The following is a 13334-nucleotide window of genomic DNA, read 5'->3' on the forward strand; positions in this document are numbered from 1 at the left end:
TGAGCTCGTGCGATGAGGTGCCGAACGTGTCTGTACGCATCAAGCAGTTGAATACAGGGTTATTACAAATGATTGAAGCGATTTCACAGCTCTACAATAACTTTATTATTTGAGATATTTTCACAATGCTTTGCACACACATACAAAAACTCAAAAAGTTTTTTTAGGCATTCACAAATGTCCGATATGTGCCCCTTTAGTGATTCGGCAGACATCAAGCCGATAATCAAGTTCCTCCCACACTCGGCGCAGCATGTCCCCATCAATGAGTTTGAAAGCATCGTTGATGCGAGCTCGCGGTTCTGGCACATTTCTTGGTAGAGGAGGTTTAAACACTGAATCTTTCACATAACCCCACAGAAAGAAATTGCATGGGGTTAAGTCGGGAGAGCGTGGAGGCTATGACATGAATTGCTGATCATGATCTCCACCACGACCGATCCATCGGTTTTCCAATCTCCTGTTTAAGAAATGCCGAACATCATGATGGAAGTGCGGTGGAGCACCATTCTGTGGTACGTTTAGCTCCCTGCTTGCTTTATTCGTCGACTTCCGTGGGATACGCGTGAAACTTGCCCGCACGCGTTCAACCGTTTCTTCGCTCACTGCAGGCCGACCCATTGATTTCCCCTTACAGAGGCATCCAGAAGCTTTAAACTGCGCATACCATCGCCGAATGGAGTTAGCAGTTGGTGGATCTTTGTTGAACTTCGTCCTGAAGTGTCGTTGCACTGTTATGACTGACTGATGTGAGTGCATTTCAAGCACGACATACGCTTTCTCGGCTCCTGTCGCCATTTTGTCTCACTGCGCTCTCGAGTGCTCTGGCGGCAGAAACCTGAAGTGCGGCTTCAGCCGAACAAAACTTTATGAGTTTTTCTACGTATCTGTAGTGTGTCGTGACCATATGTCAATGAATGGAGCTACAGTGAATTTATGAAATCGCTTCAATCATTTGTAATAGTCCTGTACATGTACTGCTGATGATAAGATGACTATCCGCCTCACCAGTGAAAACTATCGTCTTCATTATCTCGGCAACATTCTTTTAGTGGCTAACCATCTCTTAATTACAGTCCTTAAAGGGCAATTACGCGTACTCCTTGTATCATCAGGGGCAGAGCATCAGCGCAATTATTGGATGTAACAATTATGGTAAATGCTCCGCCGTCGGTGTTAAAGGCGCTCGTGGAATTTATGGTGCTTAGAAATTGTGTTGTCATGCTGCTCACACTGACGGTTAAATATCCAGGTCCCTAAGAATTCAAGTTATTCCTAATAATTCAAGTTACTTAGCCCAGCCATCGAGAAAATATCAACTCTCATCCCCTGCGAGTTTAGTTTTCAATAAGTAAAGACTTTCGATTCAAAAATAGTGGTAGTTAAGCGACATCAAAACGTAAACTGCATTTAATTATTCAATACCGTTTCATTAGCTTATCAATTTCATCTTGGCACGTCTACATAACCTCGCAGAGCCATAAATGTAGAAGAAAGGGTGGCTGCTCACTCGTTGGCGTGCAGACAGTAGAGACTTGTAACATTATGTGATTGCCCTACCATTTTAATCATTCACTAACCGAGCAGTCGCTCGGCGACAGCTACAATTAACAAGTAACGTTGCGAAAATGTAAGAAACGAACGTCCTGTGACGTGATGTGTTTATTGTGGAAGCGCCGTAGAGGTACAGTGAGCTATTGACTTTGAAAGCCGATGCGCGAAAGGCGGACAGAAGAAGAACACTTTTTTTTGTTTTTTTTGTTTTTTTTTATGTAGGGGATATTCTCGATGAACAGTTACTCACTCTTCTGTCTCTTGTAATTTGTGTCGGATACACATGTCTTGCCACCGTATTATTATTGTTTAAAAATATTAGTGTAATGTGAAAGTGCCATAGTGCATAGCAGTAGATTTGTGTGAGAAGCTATATTGTGCGACGTGTATCTGGAAATGTCAAAGGATTTATTTTCATTATGAGAAGTACCAGTCAAAACGGCATCCATGTGAAATCCTTCAGAGCATTGTAAATTCGTTATCTATTGATTGCCATAAATTCAAAGTTAAATGGAACTTGTGTATGGACTATGTCTCACTGCTTCATGACCATATGTATTTGATTTTCTTTTATGTTTCTGCGAAGTTTGATGGTTCACAGTTACCAATTGTTTCGTCGAAATCGGACACAAGTTGCATACGGCGAAATATTTTCTCCGCACCTTATTCTACCGGTAAATGCATGATAAACTTTGCTCCCTTAGGAAATTCAGCTTGAGCTATCCAAAAACAATTATATTTTCAATAGTCATTTGCCCTCCTCTGCAAAGCAACTTCCGACTGATCAGACGATTCAACAAGAAACAATCGCTCACAGTCAGCGTAAAATTCCTGACCAGTAAAGGTATTCAAAACCACTACAATAACTAGTTATGTCTAGTGGCCTAAAATAAATATATATCATTTTGTGCTTTTCTCTGCAAATATATTTCCACTGCCGATTATAGCTGTATGTTAACGCACAAAAGTAAACATATTGTTATAGACTGCTCTTCTTGTCTGCTTTAGCAGTGATGAAAAGACATTTGAAAACATCACACACCATATACTCTTTGATAGGCTTAAACTCACAGCACTCGACAGTAACTACATTAACATAATCGAAAAACTGCACTGGAGATATATGATCACATCAAAGAAGAAGACCACGTTTCAGATGACATTAGAATTCTAAAACATATTACACAAGTATGTATATTACATCCGACACACTTGCACTTATGTTGTGAAAATATTTTTTGAAATACGTTGGTTGACGTCGATAAAAGAATCGAGATCAGCGGTAGCCACTTAAAAAAACTTCTGTTAAACATATACAGTGTTTGGATCTAATATTAGTTTCAAGCACTGTAAGTCAGTTAAAAATAAACACCTTAAAAGGGTTTTTCGAACTAGAAAAGCCTCCCACAGCTTAAAATGGTGTAGGAAGTTTGAAGTTCTAAAGAAAAAATTGTATAAGCCATAGCGAGAGACGAGTGATATACAGTCTGCACAACAAAGATGGAATAATAAAAATGAAAGACCAAGAGTTAAATACTCGGATGAAATGGCCGTAAGGCAAGGATGAATTCTTTCTCTGGTGCAGTTGGAGCTGCTACATCGAAGAAGCTACTAAAAGAAAGAATCAGGAGCAGGGTTAATAATCCGGGTGAAAAGATATCAGATTTAAGATTCACTGATCGCTATGCGCAGCGAAAGTGAAGAAGAATCATAGGATCTTGTGAATGGAATTAACAGACTGATAAGTATACAAAATGGGCTGAGAATTTAAAAAGACGAAACGAATGAGGAATAGTAGAATTAAGATTTGTGATAAACGTAACACCAGAAATGAGGACAAGGTAGTAAGTGAAGTAAAGAAATTGCCGTACTTGGAAGCAAAATAACACATGCTGAACGAAGCAAGTAGTAGTGTATGATACGAAAAGTGAGCATTCCGCTCAAAGATGTCTATGTCTATCAAACATAGGCCTTAATCTGAGGACGAGATTTCTGAGAATGTTGGTTTGGAGCACGACAGAGATCAGGGAATAACGTCCATGGTGCTAGGGGGAGTCATAGAAAGGATGTCCTCATACATGTCCTATCGTCCATATTAATGAGAATCGTTCATACTATTGAGAAAATATGGCCATTAATAAAACGAAAAAAGACGACTGATTATCAAACTGATGATTACGTAATGGAGTTAGCAAAATAAAGTGCCTTGGATTCTAACTAACAGAATAAAGGATTCGCGAAGAAAAAATAAATACTAGAATTGGCACTACAAATAAAGGATTCGCGAAGACAAAATAAATACCAGAATTGTCACAACACGGCCAGCATTTAAGGAAATCAGGCATGTAAAGTACTATTAAAGTATAGCTTTTAAAATAAGTGACAATCGCCTTGTTTTAGAAGAAACGTGCGTCCTTATGGTACACTCTTGAAAATTACATCTTAATGTAGAAAATTTATTTTTGTGAACTTTTTATGGAATCAAATTAATGTTTGTGAAATTCGTAAAACGAGGCATATATATGAGGATTGGAACTTAAATAGTGGCAACTATTCATAACCGATACAAAAGAGTTACATGTTTGCACCTGTTACTGTTCTTCAAAGTACTCACAAGCGTTGTGTAGAACCCGTTGCCAGTGATGTGGAAGGCGTAGTATACCGTTAGCAGAGCCTGTTCCGTTGATGGTGCGAATGGAGCGGTCTACTGCCTGTCGAATCTCTGGAACAGTTCTCAAGCGAATGCCTCGAAGTGGTTCCTTCATCTTCGGAATCAAATCAAAGTCACAAGGATTTAAGTCCGGGGAGTATGGTGGATGGTACAGTAGTTCCAAGTCCCATCGACCGAATATAGCAGCCACAGCTTACGCTGTATGCGCCCGCGCATTGTCGTGCTAAATGATGGATGGGTTGCGCAGAAAGTGTCGCCGCTTCTTTCGCAAAGCTGGCTTCTTTCGCAAAGCTGGTCGCAAGTAATGCTCCGAAAACGAACAGCAATACTGTGCATTGGCGGTCTGTCGTGGAGGAACGTAATGCGTTAGGATAACATCATCACAGTCATACACGAGAATCACCATAACTTCAGACCATTCCATTCGCACCATCAACAGAACAAGCTCTGCTAACAGTATACTACGCCTTCCACATCACTGGCAACGGGTTCTACGCAACGCTAGTGACTACTTTGAAGGACAGTAACAGGTGCAAACATGTAACTCTTTTGTCTCGGTTGTGAATAAATAGTTGCCACTATTTAAGTTCCAACCCTCGTAATATTACAGGGAAACGGGAATAAAAGCCACGCTTCTATTGTCTGGAGCCTGCAAGCTTTTTCTCTCTTGTCTGATGTTTTGTGGGAAACATGGAAATGCGATTTGCATGTTAAATTAAAAAGAATAATTACTGTATTATATGATATATAACCGTGGGCGAAATTTTGGATCCATTACCTATTCGTTGTCTTTTCATGCCAATAATTTCCATTCTGTTTTTAGAATTTTATTTCAGGTAACAAACAACGGGGATTGAAGACGAATTGTTGGATGACGAACGACAAAATGCTAATCGCATTCTCCTTCTCAACTATTGGCCCTATTCCACGTCATTCTACTCTTATAATTGCAGTCTGGTTTCTGTACAGTTTGTAGACAATCTTTCGCCCTCTGTATATATATCTCTGCTACCTCTAGAACTTTGAAAAGTGTATTCTACTCATCAGTGACCAAAGCTCCCTCTATATCTTCAAATGCTATGAAAGTAAATTTACCTTTCTTCAACTTATCTTCTATGATAAGTCGTAGGGTCAGTATCGCCTCGCGTGTTTCCTGCATTTCTCTGAACCCAAACTGACCTTCCCCGAGGTCGGCTTCTACTACTCTTTCCATCCTTCTCTAAATATTTAGTGTCAGAATTTTGGAAAAAAGACTTATTAAACTGATGATTGGATAAAATTTATACTTGTCAGCAGCTGTCTTCTTTGGAACTGGAATTATTACGTGCTTAGTGATGTCTGCAGGTATTCCGCCTGTCTCATATCCACCACATACAGGCTGGCTCTGAGCACTATGGGACTTAACATCTTAGGTCATCAGTCCCCTAGAACTTAGAACTACTTAAACCTAACTAACCTAAGGACATCACACACACCCATGCCCGAGGCAGGAGTCGAACCTGCGATCGTAGCAATCCCGCGGTTCCGGACTGCAGCGCCTAGAACCGTAAGACCACCGCGGCCGGCAGGATCCACATACAGGGGGAATAGTTTGGTGTAGTACGTTCTCCCAAAGACTTTAATAATTCTGAACCAGTGGCGTCTATTCAAGGTGTCTCCTTTCGAGTGAGGTCTTTCAGTACTCTGTCAAACTCTTCTCGCACAGTCTTATCTCCCAACTCATCTTCTTGTACTTTCTCTTTTTCATTCCATAATACTGCCTTCAAGTTCGATCCGTTTATGTAGATCTTTTATATATTCCTTCCACCTATTAGCCTTCTCTTGTTTGCTCAAAACTAGGTTGCCATCTAAGATCTTGGCGTTCACATAACTGATTCTTCTTTTTCCCAAGGTTTCTATAATGTTGCTACACATAGCGTCTTTCTATGCCATTTCATGCATGCTTCTTGATCTTTTCATGTCTCCTTTAACCATTGCTGGTTTGTCATAATGATCTTTCGGCAAACCTCATTTACTAGACGTCTACATTCCCCCTTCTCTGCTTCATTTGCTGCAATTTTATATGTTCTCATTTCGTCCATTAAATTGAATATTCCGTGTGTACCCCAAGGGAAAGAAGAAGGAAAACGAGTATCTGATCAGAGAAGAGTTTTATGGTCACAGAGCTTTCGAGTGTTCTCTTTATACTGATGAGAATAACTGAGAGCAAAAGAATAACTCTTGATGGTTGCCAACTTTCTGTGGGGAGGTGACTCTCACAGAAGATGATTTCGTTTACCTAAAACTGAATGAATACATAATAATAACCTTGCGCTGTCTTAAGGGCACTGAAATCTCAGAAAGTTTTCCACCTGACGAGTTTTACTTTTATTTATAAGGAACCGAGAATGGTGATTCGCATGTACTGCTCCTTTCTAAATGCTTTTATGAGAAGTTTCCTTTAGTCTCGTTGCTAACAAAGGTTGTAATCGAACAAAGCTTGATTTCGCTCTCAATATTTCTTTCTCTCCCCCCCCCCCCCCTTTTCTTTGCTTTTGGAAACCCACTTTTTGTTTGGTTGCATTTGGTCGACTTTACTTTTGTAGAATTTCACAGAAGTTGACATCATACAAAGTCCACTGCAGAAAAGGTATTTCATCGTTAATTGTAAGCACTGGTGAACCTAATGCTATTTTCTGATGGAAACATTTTAGTAATTGCAGGAGGCAATTAGTTAACCTCTGGACATTTTTATCGAAAATATTTGTGGCTGAACGTAGAGAATTTTTGTAATTTTAATCCAGCGTTGTCTTGATGAGCTTAGTTGGAGTATTGACAGTGAAATATAATGAGCAACAATACTGCTGGTACCGAACGGGGTGACGCAGCGGTTGGCACACTGGACTTGCATTCAAGAGGACGACTCTTCAAATCCACGTCCGGCCATCCTGATTTAGGTTTTCTGTGATTTCACTAAATCGCTTCAGACAAATGCCAGGATGGTTCCTTTGCAAGGGCACGGCCGACTTCCCTCCCATCCTTCCCTAATGCGATATGACCGATGACCTCGCCGTTTGGTCCCCTCCCCCAAATCAACCATTCAACAAATACTGCTGGTAATGCAGCCGCTGGACGCTTCCATGCATTAACGACGCAATCTCCACAAAAATAAATATTCTGTTAATAAACTGTTGATTCATTTTAAATGTTTTGTGTCGGTTTCAGTGGTTTAGTAGCTTGTTACACAGTCTAACTGTCCTTCTCAGTTGAATGCACTTACACTATTAATCAGTACATGTTAAGAGCGGGAACTCATTCACCGAATACCCTTATTGCCAAGCTGGACTAAGAACTTTTGAAAGATAATCCACATTTTTAGTTCTCTTGAGGACATACCAAGATGATTGAAATGAACACTTTAAAAGTGCTGTAATATTTTTAACTGTAACAGTGAGCAAAAAACTAACAAGTTATTTTTCGACGTAGTCTCCCTGTCGTTGAATGCTCGTATTCCACCACTTTGGGAGTGCGTAAATACCACGATGAAAGAATTCTTTTGGTCGTATGTAACAGGCCGTGCACTACAGTTTTCACCTCTTCGTCACTTCTGAAGTGCCTGCCTCCAATTGCTTCTTCGGGTGCATCAAACAGATGAAAGTCACTAGGAGCGAGGTCTGGAGAATAAGGAGAGTGTACCAGACATTCAAATTTAATTTTCCGAATAGTCTCAACTGTCTTACAGGCTGTATGCCGTCCGGTGTTGTGGTGCAGCAATACTCCTGAAGTCAGAAGGCCTTGTCATTTACTCCTGATTGTAGGGCAAAGTTGATTTTTCAGCATGTCTAAATAAAAAGTACTGGTTAATGTCACAACACTATCCATGTAACGCTCCAAAAATGCTCTATTTGCCTCCCAGAAGAGAATGAGCGTGTCTTTTCCAGTCGATGGTTGAGTGTGGAATTCTTTGGCTTCGACAATGAACTGTGATGACTTTCCTTGCTTGACCTTTTCGTTTCTGATTGGTGATGACAAAACCAACTCTCATCGCCTGTAACAACTTTTTGCAGAAATGCGTCGCGTTCGACGTGCAAGCGATGCAAAATTCTTACAGGCATCAACACGGCAGTCTTTCAGTTTGGTAGTCAACTGACGTGGCACCCATCTTGTAGACACCTTATTGAAGTGCAGTACATTGTGAATAATATTCTGTGCTGAACCAATACTAATATTCAAACTTGTGGCTATTTCGTTGAGAGTTATGTGTCTGTTCTCCTTTACAACTTCCTCCACTAACGCATGTTCTTGCCTGTCTCTAAACAGTGACCCTGCCCTGGTCCTCTACAGAAGTTACACTGCTTTCAAGTTTACTACATCATTTGTACACTTGCTGCATCGACAAACACGAATCATTGTACTGCACTGTCATTCTGCGCTTAATTTCGATTGGTTTGACACCTTCACTACACAAAAAACGCATCACAGATCGCTGATCAGTCGCGGTGTACGTTTACAGTGGGGCAGCCATCTTGTTGTGAACGCTGTTGCCTTCTCCTGTGTTGTAGTATCACTCCGCCACCTGTCAGTTGCTTTATGAACATCAAGGAACACTACTGTCACCTACCAACTCCGTCACACAACATTTCGGAATTTTATAGAACTTTTAATTCTTTCAGTTGAATCACCCTCGTATTATATACAAGATTTTCATAGAACTTCCTGGCACATTAAAACTGTGTGCCGGACCGAGACTCTTAACTCGGGACCTTTGCCTTTCGCGGGCAAGTGCTCTATCAATTGAGCTACCCAAGCACGACTCACGCCCCGTCCTCACAGCTTTACTTCTGCCAGTACCTCGTCTCCTACCTCAGTCCGGCACACAGTTTTAATCTGCCATGAAGTTTCATATCAGCGCACACTCCGCTGCAGAGTGAAAATCTCATTCTAAGATTTTCATAAATTATCTTTGCAACTTAAGACTTAATATCTTTCAGCTTCTTCTTAGTCTCTGAGACAGCTGCAAAATCTATCTTTTGTTATGAGAATATTTTATTTCTTCTTCTTCTTTGTAAGAAATTCCACTTGTATTCCGTGTGGCTAATCGTACTTTCCGAGATATCCACTTTCTCTTATCTTTTTCTCAAACTAGAGTCGTCACAGAAAGTGGTAAAAAGAACCAGAAGAAATCTTTCGCTACTCTAGAATGAAAGTATTAAGGGCCTATATCTGTAGAAAACGAGAAAAGAATACTCAACTAACTGGGTCATCATTGAAGAAGAATCTACAAAACATTGACAAAAGCAATAAAAAAGCTGCAAATGTGTCTGTATGAAAGAAGAAGAAATCGCTGGAGGCCTGTATAAAAAATTTGGACAAATGAAACTGCAGAAGCAATAAAAGAAAAACAAACATCACAAAAATATATTCCACAGTCTAAGCTAGAAATAAACAAATCTACTGCGTAAATGGAAAAGGAAAAGCGAGAGAACACTCCAAAAAACCAGAGACAAATGCATTAGTAATGGTAGAACATGATATTCATGGCCATCATCATATAGCGTATAAAGATTTGAAAACATTAAATAATTCCTTTGAATGATATTACAGAAGAAGAGGGGGATTAAATACTATAAAAACTTACATATGATGCTAACAAGAACGAAAATAAAGCAAAAGTCTAGCAAGAGAAGTAAAAGGTCTGGATGACACAGCAATAAAAGAACTCACAGCAGCTTTGGAAAACCACAAAAAATCAAGGCGACAGGTTTAGATGGAGTTAATGCACAATTAATTAAATATGTAGGATTATCACTACATGTTAAACTGTTACGTTTGTTTAATTTCTGTGGGAAGCAAAACGAAGTACCACAAAACTGGAAGAATGCAAAGGTAATATCGATACATAAGAAAAGAGGAAAACATATGTGAAAAATACAGAGGAATAAACTTACTTGACACAGCATATACACTTTGCGAAAGAATTTTAAACACAAGACTGAAAATAATAGCGGAATGTTTACTAGCTTGGAAGAACAGGTCAGATATAGAAAGTGCAGATGATCAACGACTGTTGCAGTTTTTATTTTACAACTTAAATTTTGAGAAGTTTTCTGATAATTCCGATAACGTGTTTAGAGAAAAATTATGAAGAACAGTGGAGCGCGAGGCCAGACTTTTTAGCTTATATTGGGTATCACAACTGTATAAAGAAACGTGAGTAATCCTAGATAAACAAGGCGTATATACGGAATCGATATAAACAAATAATGGGGTGACGCAGGGCTGTAGTTATCTCCTACGTTGTTCAACATTTACAGTGACGATGCCATTCACAGAAGGAATTTTGGGATAAACAATGCGGTAGAACTAAACAATTCAGTAAAGCTACAATCACTCCTATATACTGATGATCTTACACTGATTTTTCCAAGTGAAGTTGATATATAAAAAGGAATTTTTGTACTAAATGACTTACATAAAGAATATAATTTGAAAATATCTTCTAGTAAATATATGGCAATGGCATATTGCGAAAAATGTTCACTGAGAACTAAGATAACAGTTAGTAAAAAAAACCTATAAAACCGGTAAAATATTTTAACTATGTGCGATGTAAAATATCGTATGAATGAATACAAGAGTATAAGCAGATTACGTTGAATAAACCTGGGAATAGCTGGGGAACTATTAATAGAACTTGAGAACATAAAACATGGAAAAGAAGACAACTGAAATTCTATAAAACAGTTGCAGTGCCAACCGCATTATATGGAAATGGGTGGTGGATGCTGAATAAAAGAAAAAAGTACGAGAAATAGAAATGAGATTTCTAAGATGGGTGAAGGGACGTGAAAGAATAAACAAAATACGAAATGAAGATATTCGAAAGGAGTTAAAAATTTGGAATGTGAACGAAAAACTAGATGAAAACAGAAACAAAATGGTTTGACCATCTACAAGAAATGGATTTAGAGAGACTATCATGTCAGATGAAGCGCTTTAAATAAAATGGCAACAGATATCTTGGCAGATCGAAAAAAGGAGGGGAACAATGAGACCACAATTTTTCTAATATGCTAATTGCAGAGGAAGAACTACAGACTTTATTAATTTTCAAACTGTGCTAGGTAATTACAACTGGTTTTCAACGTGTGATAAGATAACTTAATGAAATTACGATGAAATCTAGACTATTAGCTGCCTACAGGCGATGATAAATATCAACGGGAACAGCTGAAAATGTGTGCCCCGACCGCGACTTGAACCAAGGATCTCCTGCTTAGATGGCAGACGCTCTATCTGACTGAGCCACCGAGGACCCAGAGGATACTGCGACTGCAGGGACTTATCGACGGCACGCTCCCCATGAGACCCACATTTCCAAGGTAGTCCACACTGTACACTTGTACTGCCCCTCCCCACTGTACTCTTTACTCGTGGCAGTCAATCTACCGATTCCTGTAATTGTTCGGGCAATGTGAATGCATCCGCACTGAAGAAGATTATTGGCTGTAAAGCCTTATCCATATGAAGGTGATACCTGTTCGGACATGTCCGAAAGAACAGATACCATCTCAAAGTTTCTGTTTTTTATTTTTCATGTCTCACAGATCTGACGAAAACTGTGGACGCCACAGGAGAAAGCTCTATGTGTAGCCTGATACAGACATAGTCCGATACCCAAGTGCAACTCTATGGAATGGAAACCCTAATAAACTGTTCAGGTTGGTTTGTGGGATTAAAGGGACCAGACTGCAACGGTCATCGGTCAAACCGTTCAGGCTTGGCATACAGTATCTTGGAAACAGGTAGCATTCTTAGTAAGCAGGGGACGGGTCACCCGCCAGTTTCAGATGCTAACGTGGCTAATGTACAGCATGCGCTAGGGCGAAGTCCGACAAAATCAGTGCCTCTGGCGGCCAGACAGTTGGAAATACCACGATCCACAGTGCACAAAGCCTGACTCGAGATACGCAACCCACCAGGTGCAGTTGCTTCAGGCAATGAAGTCGAAGGACAAACCTCTACGAAAACAGATCAGTGACCACAAAACCTTTGTAGCGAGACTGACCACCACAACATCCAAATCCACCAAAAGCACATACAAAATACATTTATTTTAAAAAGTAGATAAAAGTTTGCTTGATGCCTTCCTAAGAGACAGCCTCCACTGCTTCCCAACTAACTATGAAAGTGTAGATGAGATGTGGCTAGGATTCAGAGAAATAGTAACTGAGGTAACTGAGAGATTTGTACCAAACAAATTAATAAATGATGGTTCTGATCCCCAATGGTACACAAAACAGGTCAGAACACTGTTGCAGAAGCAACGGAAAAAGCATGTCAAATTCAGAGGAACACAAAATCCCCAGTATTGGCGATGTTTTACTGAAACTCGAAACTTAATGTAGGTTTCAATGCAAGATGCTTTTAATTGCTTCCAAAACGAAACTCTGTCTCAAAATCTGACGGAAAATCCAAAGAGATTCTGTTCATATGCAAAGTACACCAGTGACAAAACATAATCAGTATCTTCATTGTGTGATTCCAACGACAGCCCCATTACAGTGGAGTTATAAAACACAGTTTTCCCAAATTCCTTCACCAAGAAGACGAAGTTAATATTCCAGAACTCAAATCGAGAGCTGTGGTATCAGGACCGATACACCTCCATGGGTGTCATAGCAACAGGACTGCAAGTTTATGTGAGACGCTAGTAGTGGATGTGTGGGTCCCAGCGGAGGCAGTGGAGCATGCCCACTGAGTCATGCCTCTACTGGGTGCCTATTCCGTTAAAATGGTTCAAATGGCTCTGAGCACTATGGGACTTAACATCTGTGGTCATCAGTCCCTTAGAAGTTAGAACTACTTAAACCTAACTAACCTAAGGACATCACACACATCCATGCCCGAGGCAGGATTCGAACCTGCGACCGTAGCAGTCACGCGGTTCCGGACTGAGCGCCTAGAACCGCTAGACCACCGCGGCCGGCAGTGTGTAATACCACATTGTACTAATACATCTATGAAAACACCCGAAAATTGATTCTGAGAGTTTCAAAGAATAAGGAGATAAACAGAATGTGGTTATAACTCGCCTCTAGAGATCCAAATGATTAAGTAGCCCACTTCC

This window comes from Schistocerca piceifrons, chromosome 6 (genome assembly GCF_021461385.2).
Source record: "Schistocerca piceifrons isolate TAMUIC-IGC-003096 chromosome 6, iqSchPice1.1, whole genome shotgun sequence".
NCBI classification, from domain to species: Eukaryota; Metazoa; Arthropoda; class Insecta; order Orthoptera; family Acrididae; genus Schistocerca; species Schistocerca piceifrons.